General features: G+C 33.0%; 1 protein-coding gene across 3 annotated transcripts in view; it reads left to right on the top strand.

Annotated features, from left to right (window-relative positions):
• Positions 1 to 15,904, top strand: part of Gfrl (Glial cell line-derived neurotrophic family receptor-like) — a 364,389-nt gene that overhangs the window by 167,769 nt on the left and 180,716 nt on the right. The gene's annotated exons all lie outside the window — the stretch shown is intronic.

Here is a 15,904-nt window from a genome sequence, read left to right as displayed (position 1 = left end):
CTTAACAATGTTTCCTAACTATAACAATAAGAAAGAAATTTTTCTCTGTCCACTGCTTTTTTTCTACGCCAAAATTCTATTTCTTCTTCAAATTTTTTCTATTGTCTTGTACCTAAACTTTCTCATTTCGGTGAAAAATTCTTCTATATCCAGCAGCATCGCGACTTGAACAAATCTCGCGAAAAACGAAATAAGGTTGGTCCGCATAGCTCATTTTACAAAATAGTGGATTGTGAAATAAAGGCTTGTAAACGGGATAACATTACCGGGACGGCGGCGGCGGCGCGGCGCCGCGGCAGCCGGGACGCCCACTGCGGCGCGGCTTCGTAGGACGATAATAACCTGCGTGGGAACGCGACGTTGTACATCGACAACTTCCGGCTGACCTGTTTCTAGCCCCTTCCACCGCCAAAATTTCAGCTTGGACGGGCTATGCCGGAAGCTCCGCTGAGATCGATAATCTCGATACGCGCGTTTCGGGGGCCCGCACTATTAACGGCCGCGGCCGGCCGATTGTGAGCCCAGCCGTGGATGCATTGATTCGAATCCGCGTCCTCGCATTATATCTTTCTAAGATTTTCGAAAAGAACAGCTTCTATTTCTGTCGCTCGAAATTTATCGGAATAGTTAATAGTTTATAAGATATAACATTCTAATTATATAGAAAAAGATAATATTTAGTCAAATCCTATTTGCAAATTAATCTATTGATTCAGCTAAATAGATAATATTAACATGATTCAAACACTTCGCGATAATAACACACTAATAAGATATATCATATTAGACAGATACGCATACTGACAGACAATGAATCCACAATGCAAAAGAATAAAAATAAGACGGTAAATGATTAAATTAAACGAGAAAGCGTGATGAAACGAGGAATATTTCGAGGTTTGTCATTGTCCCGGGACAATCATTTGCGTCGATGGAGAGGGTATTATAGACAGGAAAGGGATCCCGCACAGTAGTCGATAACATTCATCTTATGGATCACTGAAGTGCGAAATAAGGGTCGTGGATTACGTTACAACGCCATTCACGGTCACTCGGGCGACATTAACGATTTGCACAGAAACACGAATTATGCATGCTAGCGGCCTGTACGATTTATATTCCCGCAGTCTCGGGCCGAGTAAACTCGCATAACGAGTGGTAAATTTAACTATAATGCCTCCTTGCCTTCACCGAGGTATATCCGAAGGGCCTGATGAGAACTCTTTATTAATAAACAAACTTTTTATCTTTTTACGAGAATATTTGCTACGATCGTGTTGGCGTTAAGTTAAATTATATGTTAGCAAAGTTTGGAAGAAAAATTAATTAATTATGAAAATATTTTCATTATTAAAATTTGAGATTAGTTAAAAAATTGAGATTTGAGATAATGGATTGAAAGAAGACAGGTAATTAAATGTAAATTTAGAAACATGATATGTGTAAAGTATTAGAAATTTTTTTTATTAGTAATGCTAGAAGGAACATCACCGAATAAAAAATAAAAATTATTCATTTTCTTCTTTATGTTACACATATTAGGATTTATTACGTAATTTAATAAAATATATAATATTTTTTTTTATTTTGCATATATTAATTACGAACGTTACACCCGTTTTTATAACATTAAATTGCGGTCGGTTTGTAACTGGGCCAGTAAACATAATTACTTGGTAAATTACTGAAGATATCACGCATTTAAAAATTAAAGTTTATTTTTGTTAACATATTCTAACTAAATTTTATAGTCGCAGAGGTAATAATTTAGACAATGAAAAAATTAACATAAGTAATATAAAGTAATGGTTAAAACTGTAGTTCAATTAAAACTGCAGTTACAATATATATCTCGAAATATATTATAGTACGATTCAAACAATACAGTACTATGACTTTTACTTTTTATTAATATTGCACTGAACAATACATTGTTTGTAAGTCATATATTGTGCTCGTCCATCACGAAAAGCCAGTAGTATCACTCAAAAACCTGCAGTTAAAAAAAAATCTGTTTTCATGTTTTATAATAGCCAATAAAAATACAAAAAAAAGACAATACATGGGGTTTCACGAACATGTAAAAAAAAAGCTGACGCGGCCTAAAAACTGGTTCGAAATGATGGGCAATGCGCTTTTTCGGCCAGTACGGCATGTTTCGGCCGGCATGATGAACAGATTGCAACGATGGTGCATGTATAACGCATCTCCGGTTGCGCGTCCACACTAATCCTGCGGGATGCACTTCGAAAGTTTTATATTCTAACAATAAGTGCAATTGGAGAGTTCGCGGGTGTGTTTCACGAAAGTTGTATACGACTTGTGTGACGAAGTCTCGGTAACTTATTTACGACACAATCGGGACTCGAAAACGATGTAGCAATAATCTCGAATAATGCAATACCGCTGATAATCGCGAGAAGATCTATCTCTATTCTTAAGAAAACGTACATATATTTACTTGGTCTCATGCAACATTTTATAATTTTTTTAAAACAGGAAATTAATCCTTAATGTGTCTGAAAACATGTTAAAATATATTTGAAAAATACTTTAATATGTTTTCGAACATTAAGAATTAATCTGTTAGATTAAAGAGACGATGAGAGAGAAATCTTAAAAAAATTTTTAATATAAATCTTGTATTATATAGTGTTGTAGGCTATAAAAAATAAATGAACTTTTGTATTTAATATTTTTTTAAACACTTTTTTTCTTATGGTTTCCGAGGCATTAATATTAGAAATATGAAAAATCAGATTTTTTTACGAAGTATTTTTATCCTTAGAATTGTTTATCAGCCAAAGCAGAAAACGTAATTATATAGATTTACATGTACTTCTTTTCTGTAAAATTTTAGATTTTAGAATTTTTTAGGTCACCGAATCTTCCTTACAAGTTGGTTTATTGAACCCTTGTGCAAGTTATGTAGCAAATTTTTAAAATGTTGTAACAAATTAAACATTTTGTTTAATTGATAACAATACAAAAAATAAAATGATTAGATACTATTGGAAAAAGGTATAGAGAAATAAACTTACAAATTGGTTTTGTAAAATTTATTGATAAGTTGTTCAATATTAACTTATAACATTTCCATCAACGTGTCTATGGACATGAATCAAATTGATGTGTTATTTAATATATATTATTAGATTTTATATATAAATTACATTATACATAATTTTCTCTATGTCTAATTTAATACTAACATCTTTAAAAAATTGTGTCGTCTATTAAATTTTGAATTTTTTACATAAAATATTTATTTAATTTTTTATGACTATATTTTTACTAATATATTTGGATTAGTCGGAACAAAATTAGACTATGGAAAATAATGAATCTATATTTTATTTTAATTCTTTATTAACACAAGCACTAAGCAGATTCTGACGTTTTTATAAAGCGTCCTAAATTTTTGTTTGACATACAGATATAAATGATTAATTGACTAAGGCCGGTATTCATAGTAAGATCTTATATTTAAGACCGTCTTAAGTACAATCTTAAGATGTTATGAACCAATCACAGAGCCGTATTAGCATCTTAAGACCTTACTTAAGACAGTCTTGAAATACAACTACTTAGCAACGTGGTGATAATAAATTAAATAATTTTATGCTCTCCGACGAGCATAAGGTGAGTATTTGAGAATTGTATGTACAAAGATAGTGTAATTTTTAAGAGAAAATACTAGAAAAATTTTGTTATTATAATATTTATAGTCTACGAAATATTCGGACATGGAAATTGGGACTCACCGATAAAGAGAAATAAAATTCACCAAACAAAGTCCTAAGAATGTGAAATTGACAAACTGAAGAAAAAGACAACGGAATCTAAGATTATTTTTAATTGCCGTGGTTGATATATGATCGAGACAATGATAGAATCAAAGAACAGATCTGGTTCCAAATAACAGCTGGTTCGTTCAACTACCAACCATTGACTGAAGTCAAAGCAAAATATAACTTACTTTTATTGTAGATATGGTAAAAAGTGTTGTGTGAGTGAAAGAAAGGAAAAGAAAAGGGGATTTAAATTAACTGCCATCAATATATTAAATTCGGAGAATATCTAACTAACTAAAATTTTTACGGTAGAAGAGTGAACATAATGAGCAAAGTTTACTTAAAATTGAGACATCTGTGATGCAGATACTCTGTCTGCTTGTAATTCCATTAGTTTAAAGTGTCATATGTCAGTTTTATGAACCATTTCGAAAACTAATTTTTTTCTTGGATAAAAATCTTTCAATGTCTAAAATTTCCACATTTTTCCAATCAGATATATGGTTGATATTACTATGTTCCGTAATTAGCATTAACTCATGCACAACTAATCGTATTTGACTTTTAAATCTCACTCTTTTTGTTGCTAATTAATTTTGATTACACATAAATTAGACGTTTCCGTTGACAAATAGACTTCCCATCGAGTGAAAAAGAACTTGTGGTTCTTTTATATATAATAGTCCGCCTCGTCGGCAAAATCTTTCGCAATGCCACACGAATAAATCCAAAAGGAAGTCCGGGAAATGGACGACATCTCGTACAAGGCGGTGAGGGTGCGCAAAAGGAGCTTTGCCGGTAGAATGTGTACACATTGACGCTTCCACAGAGCCGGAAATCCCGGGGACCGACTACTACCATCCATTCCGCCGATTCTGCCAAGGCAGCTGGTTAGTCGCCGCGGGCTGTCAAGCGCACAACTCGGACCCGAGTCCAAAGGCGCGTTTGGACCACTCAGGAGATTTCGGTCCGACTCCAAAGTGGAGGTTGTATTGCTCTTCTTGAACCGCACGTTCGTCGTTGCAAGTGCAGCATAAGACGCACAACACCACGGCAATGCCAATGCCGGAGTCACTGTCGCTGACTTGCGGACCGACCGCGACCGCGCGCGGCCAATCGCGTTTTACCATGAAATTTTCCCGTTTCGCGAGCGGACGAAAATTTCGCGGAAAAGTGGCAACGCGAGATATTCGTGAAAAGTTTATCAGAAAATTCAGCGATTTTTGCGTAAAATCGACAGCAGAATGCAATAATGAATATTGAAAATTGCTCCTACGTTGACAAATTGCTCTACGTTGAGATTTGCGCTGTAAAATACGTAGTATCTATACATTAACGTAAAATTATTTTTAATATTTTATACGTATATCATGCAGTCACATAATATTGCAAAATGATATTTCCACGGCAAAATAATATTGAGAATTTTGGGAAAATCGAGAACTGAATTTTATTAGAGATATTTATTATTTATAATTGCTTACTTTTACTTATTATTTATAATTGTTACAACAAAGAGAGAAGATTGCTTGGATATTGTATAAAATAAACATTTTGTTATATTATATCTTTAACAATAAAAATGATATATAGTACTTATCAAAATGATTCATTATTTGAGACATATTAATTCTCTGTATTTTTTATACTATTATTTATTTAAAATTATAAAGAGTCAAAAAGAGTTGCATAAATCTACAAGAGGAAATATCTGTCTTTCTCTAGTTTAAATTTTATATCAATTATTAAAAACATCTATAGTTTATTGTAAAAGTAATGAGACAGTTTTCTCAATCGGACTTGATCAAGATATAAATTCTTAAAAACTTTTCTCTGTATTATATAAATGCGAGTTTGAGAGATCTGCTCTGACGAATATAGAACGTCAAATCTGATATGACAAACTAAATTGCAAATATTGTCAAGATTTGCATATAAACTGATTTTTTAAACATACGGCCATCTTTTTTCTTTATTCGAAGTGCAAGAAATATCCATGCAGTTTCTGTATTTTGGTTCACTATAAAGTCAGTTATTCCAAGCTCAAAAATCTTACTTTTATCAAAATCCATCATTTAAAAGTTTATGAAATTTAATTCGTTTAATTTAAAAGAGGATGGATAATTAATTGGAACAGTTTATATTATTTAGCTTCAAAAAAAATCGATCATAAAGCAGAAGAAGAACATAAAACTTTTCAAAAAAAAAATTTTTGATAAATTTAAAATTAATCTACATACTTTAAATAATATTTGATTGAATAAATAAAATTAATACATAAAATTTACTTAATAAAAAAATAGATTAATTTTTTGGTTGTATTTATTGGTAAATGTCATTAAATCTCAATAATAAATAATATTGTAATAAAACCTATATTTATAAACCTTTGATGCATGAAAAGCATTGGCTCTCCAAATATATTTCTCTTTTTTGGTTGACGCAATCTTTATGAAACATCTGTTGTATTTCGCTTGAAAAGTCCAGCACCGATCTGTGGAAATTCTATTTTTTAGTATTAAAATACCAACCAAATAACAGGATTGTATTAATAAATATAAAAGTAACATGCCAACGCACGGCGTTGCTTAATATTTGCCTCTCACTTATTTACGAACGGAACAGAAAGAAACGCTTGTTGCATCGTTACCATGGGCCGGCGAGTAGTTATTGCAGAATATATTCAACGCAGCGGTGATATTTCAGACCGCGGAGGCAATATGGCGGCCTGCATAAGCTCCAAATCATAAATAAAACCACTCACATTGCCTTGCGTTGAGAATATCGAAAAAAATTTTAGTATAATGGTAAAATATTTTCAGAATTGTTTTGTTATAAAAATACAAGTTATTTTTTATTAAAGCAAATAATTGATAACTAAGAATCCAGGTAATGTGTCAGTCATGTCTCATGAATTTATCAGATTTTAGATATAATTATTACAATTTTTATGAATTATTTATTTTTTGTTGATCCATTTTGATGAGATAGTCATTGATGAAAATAATTCATAATAATTACTAAGTGTCTTTCCTTATTAACATTCAACAATCCACGACTTCTTGTTTATAAATAGTGCTCCATTCTTTTCCGTAACTCTCGTTTTTTGCTTCCTCGTAGATGAGGAAGCTTTGTACTTGCATTTGTGTGTGCGCTTTATAAATACTCTAAAATCTTCAACTCTTATCTGGGTATCTAGTATATTAAATTTTCTTAAGAATTAAAATCTTTTGATATGTGAATACTTATAAAGCAAAAAAATGTATCAGATTTGAAAATTTAAAAAATGATAATGTAATTTTCAGAGGCTTATATCTCTCTTATTTATTGAGTTAAAGATCTGTGTTTTTGCATACAGTTCATGAATTCAGTTGGCTACATATTCTATAAGATGAGTTATAAGTCATTTTTAAAGTTTAGCCAATTTCGATTTTTTTAAAACAATGTCAAATTGTTCATTGTGTACAGGGGGGGTGTACATTTTTAACAATGAACCACATGTTTTATACTGTAAATTGTTAGTGTTATTTAAAGTTTTATTATGTTTTAAAATGTTTATTTAGGGAAGAGATAATTATAAGACACGATAAGTATGGTTATAGGATAGTTTGACTTTAAATTAAAGCTAACTTAATTACATATGTTATGTTTTTATTATTAAAACCTTACTACCAAAATTATTATTTTCTATAATAGCAACATTACATTTACGAAATTGCAATGGTTCATAGCGTATTACTGGTTCATTGATGGACTACCTACCTATATAAAAAATAAAGAAAACAGAATAATGTACAATCTTGTTGCGAAATCCTAATATAATTATTTCTCTATACACTGCAAATCCAAGTGTGTTGTTTTAGCTGAAACTTTTCTTACACATTTCTCGTCGTTTTAAATCGCGTCATTTAACATGATTAAATGTTAACTTTTAATTTAATAAGATTTAACATGTGTTAAATGACGTAATTTAATATATGAAGAAACATATAAAAAGAGCTTTAGTCAAATAAATGTGTCATCTTTAGACGTTTATACGTGTGTAAAAATAACATACTTAAAATTGCAGTGTAGTTATCTTCATTAATTTATTTTATCAATGGAGTACACTTTATTATGTGCATCTGTGATGTTCTGCTTAATATACTCGCTATTATTATTTTAAGTGTGGAATCTTGTGTGTGTAATTTTTGACGATCTTTTTTATTTTATTTATTGTCATGTATATTTTATTCAATTAAACATACCCGTGCATCACAGATTATTCAGCAATCACTGCTATTTAAAAGCTCGTGACACTCACATCGAATATGTGCAAAACAAATTAAAAAATACATTAGGTAGGAAGGATTAAACTGAAATCCATAAATAATCGAACATATTCAGTGTGCGTATTTATATATGGATGAGGGGTAAAAACCCCACAGTGGTGTAAGTCAAATTTTTAAAAATATTTTTTTGTGTGCATAGATGCAATCTGTACAATATATAAATTGCATCTATGCACACAAGAAAATATTTTTTAAAAATTTGACTTACACCACTGTGATTTTTACCTCTCCATATATAACTTTTTTATTGTATAATAATTTTTGATAGTTACATTTTTCCATAAAATTGGCAAAATTTTGTGCAAATTAATTGCAACTTTAGATGTTTTGCACTCTCTTGATAAATCTACACTATAATTATCGTGTGGCACATGCTTTCACTAATTCTAGCTGACGAGAGATACGGAAGGTATTTTCTCTGCATATGTTATTGATTCTGGATCTGGAGCCTCTTCGAGGCTCGCTTTATCGATGATCAAACGATGGTTGGTTTATCCAACTGATAATCTAAATGATAGTTGGAATATGAGGAACGCGAGCTTGATTTTACCATTAATCAGGTTGAACGCGGCGCGAGAACGTAAGCTCAGCCCATGTATAATCGAGCGTATGATGCACATTGATTTGCATGCAGTACTGCATTACAGACGTAAATAATCCGCGACGTCATACCTTAATATCAATTGATTGGCATAATATGTTGCTGCTATAAATTAATAAATGTCATCGTGTGCACCTTGCAAATTTAAAAAGAAAATTACAAAATTGCTCGGTTAATTAATTAATTTTAATAGTCGCTATTTAATTATGCAGTAATTTGCAATCTGATTAAAGAAATGTTTGCACGTTGCATGATGATTTAAATCAATATTAATTGCTCTTCTCATATTATAGCTACTTATCTCCTACATTTTTATATTTATCAAACAGTATGCAAACAATTATTGAAGCAATCGAAAAGTCAAAATACGTATATATAGCGAGTAATTTATTACAATATTTAATTATAAGTAAAATTAGCTTTTTAGAAATACTTAAAACAAATTTGTATGGTAAATATTATTTTCATCATGTGTATATGATAATTCAAAATAATTGAAAAGTTAATATACATTTACATTAATTTAAAGAAAATGATTTAAATAACAAAAAATATAAATTTTGTCGTTTATATAAATTTCGATAACGGGATGCAACTGACGCGCCCGCTACTCGTAATTCCGCGTTTGGAAATGAGAGTTTAGAATGTAATTTTCTCCGAGGGGTAAAAAATGGAAAGCAATTGATAGGGGATAAAATTGTAGACACATTTTCAATTTAGAAATGGAGCGTAAACGTGCCGCCCCTGTTTTTGCGCGAATTCCATTTACGCTCTCAACCTAAAACAATAACTTCAAGATAAACAGAACAACCACTCAAAGAGAGTTTTTCTCGTCCAATAACGGAAGACTTTATAAGTGCCATATGGATTTTATATGTATTCCTTTTTATTTTATTTAAAAGTTTGTTCTCACTTTTTTTTACGTTTATTATTTATTTGTTATAAAAACAGCTATTTATCGAATACTATATATATTTATGCAGCAATATTTGTTAGCAGGGCGTATTGAAGAACACACAGCGGGATATATTTATTGCTTGAACGTTATGAAACAAAAAGTGATGTGTGGACTACTGTGAAAAGGCGCGAAGAAGAAGCGACCGTAGACAATGAGTATAAAAGTAACTAGATAACAGCATACGATAGCGAGGCACTCTAAGGTGATTGGGCCGTGAACATAACCGTGAATATACATATAATAGATGATTTGATCGTGAACAAATAAAGTACGGAAATTGTATTCTTAACAATATTTGTGTAAAAGATAGGTATAACAACTGTTGATAACTGTTGCTTTATTACGAGAGATTATAAATATAAGATGCGCCTCTTTACTTTAGCGAAAGATTATAAAATGTTCTGAGTCGCTATCCTTCCAACGAAACTTTTGGAGCTAGGAGGAAGCAATGTGACGGCCATTACCGTAGGGTCGAGGGAAATTCTTGACCCAGTACTTTCGCCAGAGTTGTAGGACCGCGTGGTTTGAGTGGACTTTGAAATCCGGCGTCATCAGGTTGAGCGAGTTTTTGAGCGAGCAACTGCTACTCGTCGTCGTTTAGCATCATTAATGTTGGAGAAGTAGCCATTTTTTTCCGCAACACATTTTTCTTAATTCATTATTTTTCGCCCAAATATATAATCTCACGTTACTGTTGTACATTTAATATAGTAGTACGTTATTTAAGTTGCGGTAACTAAACCGTCCGACAACTCCGCTCTTTTTCTCTTTAAAAATTTGAAATTACTTTTGGTTCGCAAGAAACGTCACAATTTAAAATTATTAATTCTCAGGAAATCGGATAATCATCGAAGAAAATTGTATCGGATCGCGAAAGCGATTTCAGGAAATGAAAGAAATGACCCCTAAGGTCAGCTCATCAATTTTTCGATTTTATGGTACTTGTTCGAAATGACACGAGCTATTCGCACCCTCCTTAACTGTCAATCGTGGTGTCGTTTATTCCCTCAAAAAGCCCGGCTCGGAAAAAAAAGGATGAGCGCCCGCCACGCGATAAGGCGGAGAGCGACGGCGATACTGAGTGAGAGGAGGGGGAGGTGGTTGTACAAGCTGACAGAAGGATAGCATTGTTCGAAAGTACAATGTACGTTGTTATGCCAAAGCGGTATGCACGACCCTCGAGCACAATAGCGTCGGTGCGCGGGAGGAAGATAGCGCGAACCCACGAGGAGAGAATACGCGTCGTCAGTTTCGGCGCGGAGACTGCAACTTTTCCCGAAACCGCTCTCTTTCTCTCTCTCTCTCCTCTCTCCCGGCACACTTTTTTCCGATACTGTTTTTTCCTATCCATGAATTATAGCTCACGGTAGAACGATTCTGTAACGCTCGCGCTTTTTATGGAGCCGCGGCGCCGTTCATCACCGCAGGATGTTCCCGGATACACACCTCGATAATTAAAGCGGAGCAGGACCTCGCGGGACGGAGAGTCGGGGCCTTATTTATTTTCGACATTGTTTCGGCCAGAAATTTTTGCTTCGGGTTTTAACTCTTGTGCGGAAATAACGGAGAGTTGTACTTGTTCCGTTCGAGAAAAGCGTCTATATTACACTGTATAAAAATTATTCGACAAATACAATTGAAAGTAGTTAGAAAAAAAGCAGAATTTATTGTACAAAAAAGTCACAAAAAAAATATAAAATTTAAATCGACGTGCAGGTCTTAAAAACGTACAATTTTGTATATTATTAGGAATAATACTCCTTGTGTAACGAGATTCTAATAACTTATTAAAGACAAATCACTACTATTAAGGGGATCCTGCAGTGACAGGTAAACTTTCTCGATGTCGATAATGTCAATCTTTCTAATTTTGTTTTCCCTATATCTGTCTTTGTCTAACGAAATGACATCTGTCTTTTTTTCGATTGCTCGCCATCTCTCGCAAAATCCAACAACTACTGTTGCTGCTCTTCTTGTCATTCTGCATCCGTATTTGCATTACTAAAATAATTTTTAGATAGATCTTTTTTTGTACGCATTGAATCTTACTTCTACTTACACGATATTATTCCTACATATTTTCCCAAGAGTGGATGATAAACATTATGTATGTATAAAATGCAGAATTTTTGTTTTAAGCAAATATTGTCGTCAGGTGACAGCTGTATATGTGCCCAAATAAGTAATATTTTTAATTTTTTGATGTTTTTAATATAAAATTGCGTTTGGCACCCTAGATTTTTGTGCGGACTTTAATTCTGTAAAATATTTTTGCAATTCTATGAAGTCAATTAAAAGATCCATCTAAAAACAATAATGTCGGTAAATCATACGGCTGCAGGATCCCCTTAAGGGGATGCTGGAGTGAAGGCCGAACTTCCTCGATGTCGATAATGTCAAACATTTTTAATTCTGTTCTAATTCGTTTTCTATCATTTTTTATATTACCGGCCTATATCTGCCCTTGTCTAACGAGAGGCATCTGTTCTTGTTTCGATTGCTGCGTCATCTCTCGCTACACGCAATACTACTCCGCACGCATACATACATATGAGATTTTCAACGACAATTTTCTCTTATACTAAAGCTTCTAAGCTTATTTCTGAAAGCACAACATTATTCTTTTTTGCAATTCCGAGGGTGCTGTATGCTTATTTTATACGTACAAAGTCTAAATTTTTATGTGCAGCAAATGTTGTCACGTCATACATATAATTTTTTCAATTTTTTTCGTATTTGATGTAAAATCAACGCTAGCACCCTCCATTTTTATGCGTACTTTAATTCTGTAAAAAAGTTTTTTCAATACCGTAAAGCTAATTTAAAGTTAAGTGTCAGCAAAAAAATGTCGGTAATTGCTACTACTCCAGCATCCTCTTAAATACTAATATAAATAATATAAAGAAAGAAATAATTTTGCTTATCAAAATTTATCTTTTTGCTTTATTTACGTTTACTTTATTATTATTTAATATGTGCGTGATAGACCACTTTCCACGCACTTGCAACATAAAATAGGGTGTGCAAGCCGTGCGTAATGATGAAAATTCACGGGTGCGGAGTTGACGCACGAGCCGAAGGCTCGTCAACTCCGCACCCGTGAATTTTTATCTTACAGCACTTGTTGCACAAATAACTATTATATTATTCTATCTTCTATTATTAGTCATTATGATGCGAATATATGGAAAACGGTTAACGCACTGTTACATTGGTAAAATAAATTTTGTAAAAGCGTTTGTAAAACGCGTAACTTTTGTTCAATCAGCAAGTGAGTTAAAAATGTTGTAAACGCAATATTGCGATAATTTTGGTTGTAATTATTACAACTGTTCGAAAGCACAAACGCGTCAAAAACAGGTACAGTTATGTGCCTGCAAGTGATAGTCGAGCGCCGAATTCAAAGCTGTGCTCTCGTACATATTTTCTCGCGCTCGCTGCACGAGAATGAAAAGTCCGTTTCCCGACTTTCCTAGCGGCTGATAGTTTGTTTGCCTCGTCCCAGAGCTTTTTTCTCCCCATTTGTGTGTCTGTGTACTGCATAAAACACACTTTCGCGTGTAATATGGACATCATACATTTTCTAAAACTGGAAATTTATAAGAATATTCTTAAACAGGGGAAATTGAATATTTCCAATGATATATAAAAATAACCACCATAACGATCTGATTGTCAATCCGTAGTTTTCGATAATATTTTAGTCAATAAATACAAAATATCTCTCTCCGCAATTCAATTTAATTCTCTAAATATCTTTCCGTGATTAATTTTTTTAAATAAATTTTGCGGTTTATATTTCAATTGTTCTTAATTATTTCTGCCAATTATTTTCATTTGAACGGTATAATGGATTAGCATTATTTGTCGGAAATGTTCTCTCGTCCGTCATGTTTTATTCCGCATGTTACTATTTGCGTAGCAGCCATTCAGTCGTATTACGGTGCTCTTTATTTTGACAAATTTCCGATTATACTCTTACAACTTTGATGGAAATTCACACGTAAATACCTGTAGGTATTTCAATAAATACGTCAAGTCACAGAGATAACTTCTATTTGCGGTTGCATACAGAAATCGCAAATGCCTTTCAAGCGCTATTAATTTCGGAAATATTCCTCGCGATTCGTAACAGAAAGTTCGTATATTATAATGCAATATTCGATATAATTTTTACGGATAATAGATTGACTTGTCTAAGAAATTATCAAGAATCAGTGTAACGGAAAGTAATTATCGAGTTTATCAGAACTTAAATCAAAATAGTTATTTGAAACTATTAATGGACTGCTAATTAATGAAAGGAAAGTTTGAGACAGAAAATTAGTTTGTGACTTCATATATTTTTTATTATGAGTAATAAAATACTTAAAACTTGTGTTATAGCAATAATATTATACTTTAATTGTTATAATTTTCTTTCCTAAAAACTGTTAATTTTGTTAAAGATTGCCATTTGATTGAAATATTAGTAATTTTGTTATTAATGAGAGACTAACACTTTTTATTGATCTTTATTATATTTTGTTCAAATAATGTTATTTGTAGATAATTTTTTAATAATCCTTTATTCAAAGTCCAAATACACACTTTAATTGCTTGTCATATTCGATTTCTGCGTTAGAAAATGTATTCGAAGATTCTATTGATCCTCTTTAAATGTGTGCGTATGTGTTAATTAATAAATTTCTCAGTTCTTGATCTTCCAATTTAGCCGCCACGTCGGAAATCGCGCAATTCATCTTGCCAAAAGACCGATGTAAATTAGTATTTCTTTCGAGAAGGCTCGGAACAGCTGACCCAGTAAGAGATTACTCTCCTGTCACAATATTAGCCCCTGAAACTCCTCGCAAAAACTTTTTGTTTCGTAAGTTCCAAACTACCGAAGATATTCCTTTTTAAGTGCCCTGCTTCGTGTTTAATGAAAGGACGTGGGTGCGGGACGGTGTCCGGGATAGGATTGAACATTGGAAACGATGGAATGAATTGAAGAGGGGCAAGGAAGCGTCAGGTGATAACATCAGAATGTAATTGAAACTTTCGCGCTGCTGCTCCGTCATTTTTCTGTCTGACATTCAGCGACGACGAAGACGACGACGACGACGACAACGTCGACATCAACGGTAACGCCGACATCTGGATTCATTACTTATAGTCTGCAGGCAACGCTCGGTTATTACAAAACTTACGGTGTCTCGGGATAGTAATTAAGGCGCCCTCTCACTTCTATTCTTTCTCCGAACGACGTTGTACTAATTAAGCTGTGAACGCTTGAATCTTGAATGAAGCCTGGAAGAGCTTTAAAAGAAAACGTTTAGGGCATCAAAATTATCTCAGAGGAAGATGGTGCATTAAAAATTATTTAATGTCTGAAGAAGCGAGAAACATATCATTACTATATTAATGTAAAATTGAACGTTAAAGGATGGTTGAAGATTCTTATATTATTATATATAGAAAAATAATGAAATAGTTCTAAACGTGGATAATTATTGTTTTTTCAATTGTAAGCATTTGAAATAAAACACACACACACACACACACACACACACACACACACACACACACACACACACACACACACACACACACACACACACACACACACACACACACACACACACACACACACACACACACACACACACACATACACACACACACACACACACACACACACATACACACACACACACACACACACACACACACACACACACACACACACACACACACACACACACACACACACACACACACAAGAGATGTAAATCTAACCGGGCAATCTCCGCGTGACCTACAGCTTGGGTAATGCTAATGTTAGCTACTTGAACTTTATCAACCCATATCTCGGAAAATATTTAATGAAAAGGAGTTTTATTGTATTATTTTGAAAATATCTTGATGTCAGCTAGAAGAATATCGAATAAAAAATGGGGATTCCCTTATTTAAGATTTTAAAATTAATCTTGCGAGATCTCCTTCATAACTGCATTCAAAATCAAATGGGTATATCGCCGTTGGATGCATTTGTTGAAATCTTACAACTTTTGTATGTAACATGTTGTTTCTCAAGTGCCTTGTTTTCGAGATATACTACCGGTCCGATATCTTTTCCTCACCCTGTATATCTTAAGAATGTTGACTGACTGAATGATAAATCTATTAAGTGAACCATACATTGCACACGAACGCTGCGTAATAATGGCATACATTAATG

This window comes from Temnothorax americanus, unplaced genomic scaffold, assembly GCF_048541705.1.
Source record: "Temnothorax americanus isolate GAGA-0224 unplaced genomic scaffold, ASM4854170v1 Scaffold2, whole genome shotgun sequence".
Classification (NCBI taxonomy): Eukaryota; Metazoa; Arthropoda; class Insecta; order Hymenoptera; family Formicidae; genus Temnothorax; species Temnothorax americanus.
The sequence above is the reverse complement of the archived record's forward strand: the minus strand, read 5'-3'. Positions and strand labels throughout refer to the sequence as shown.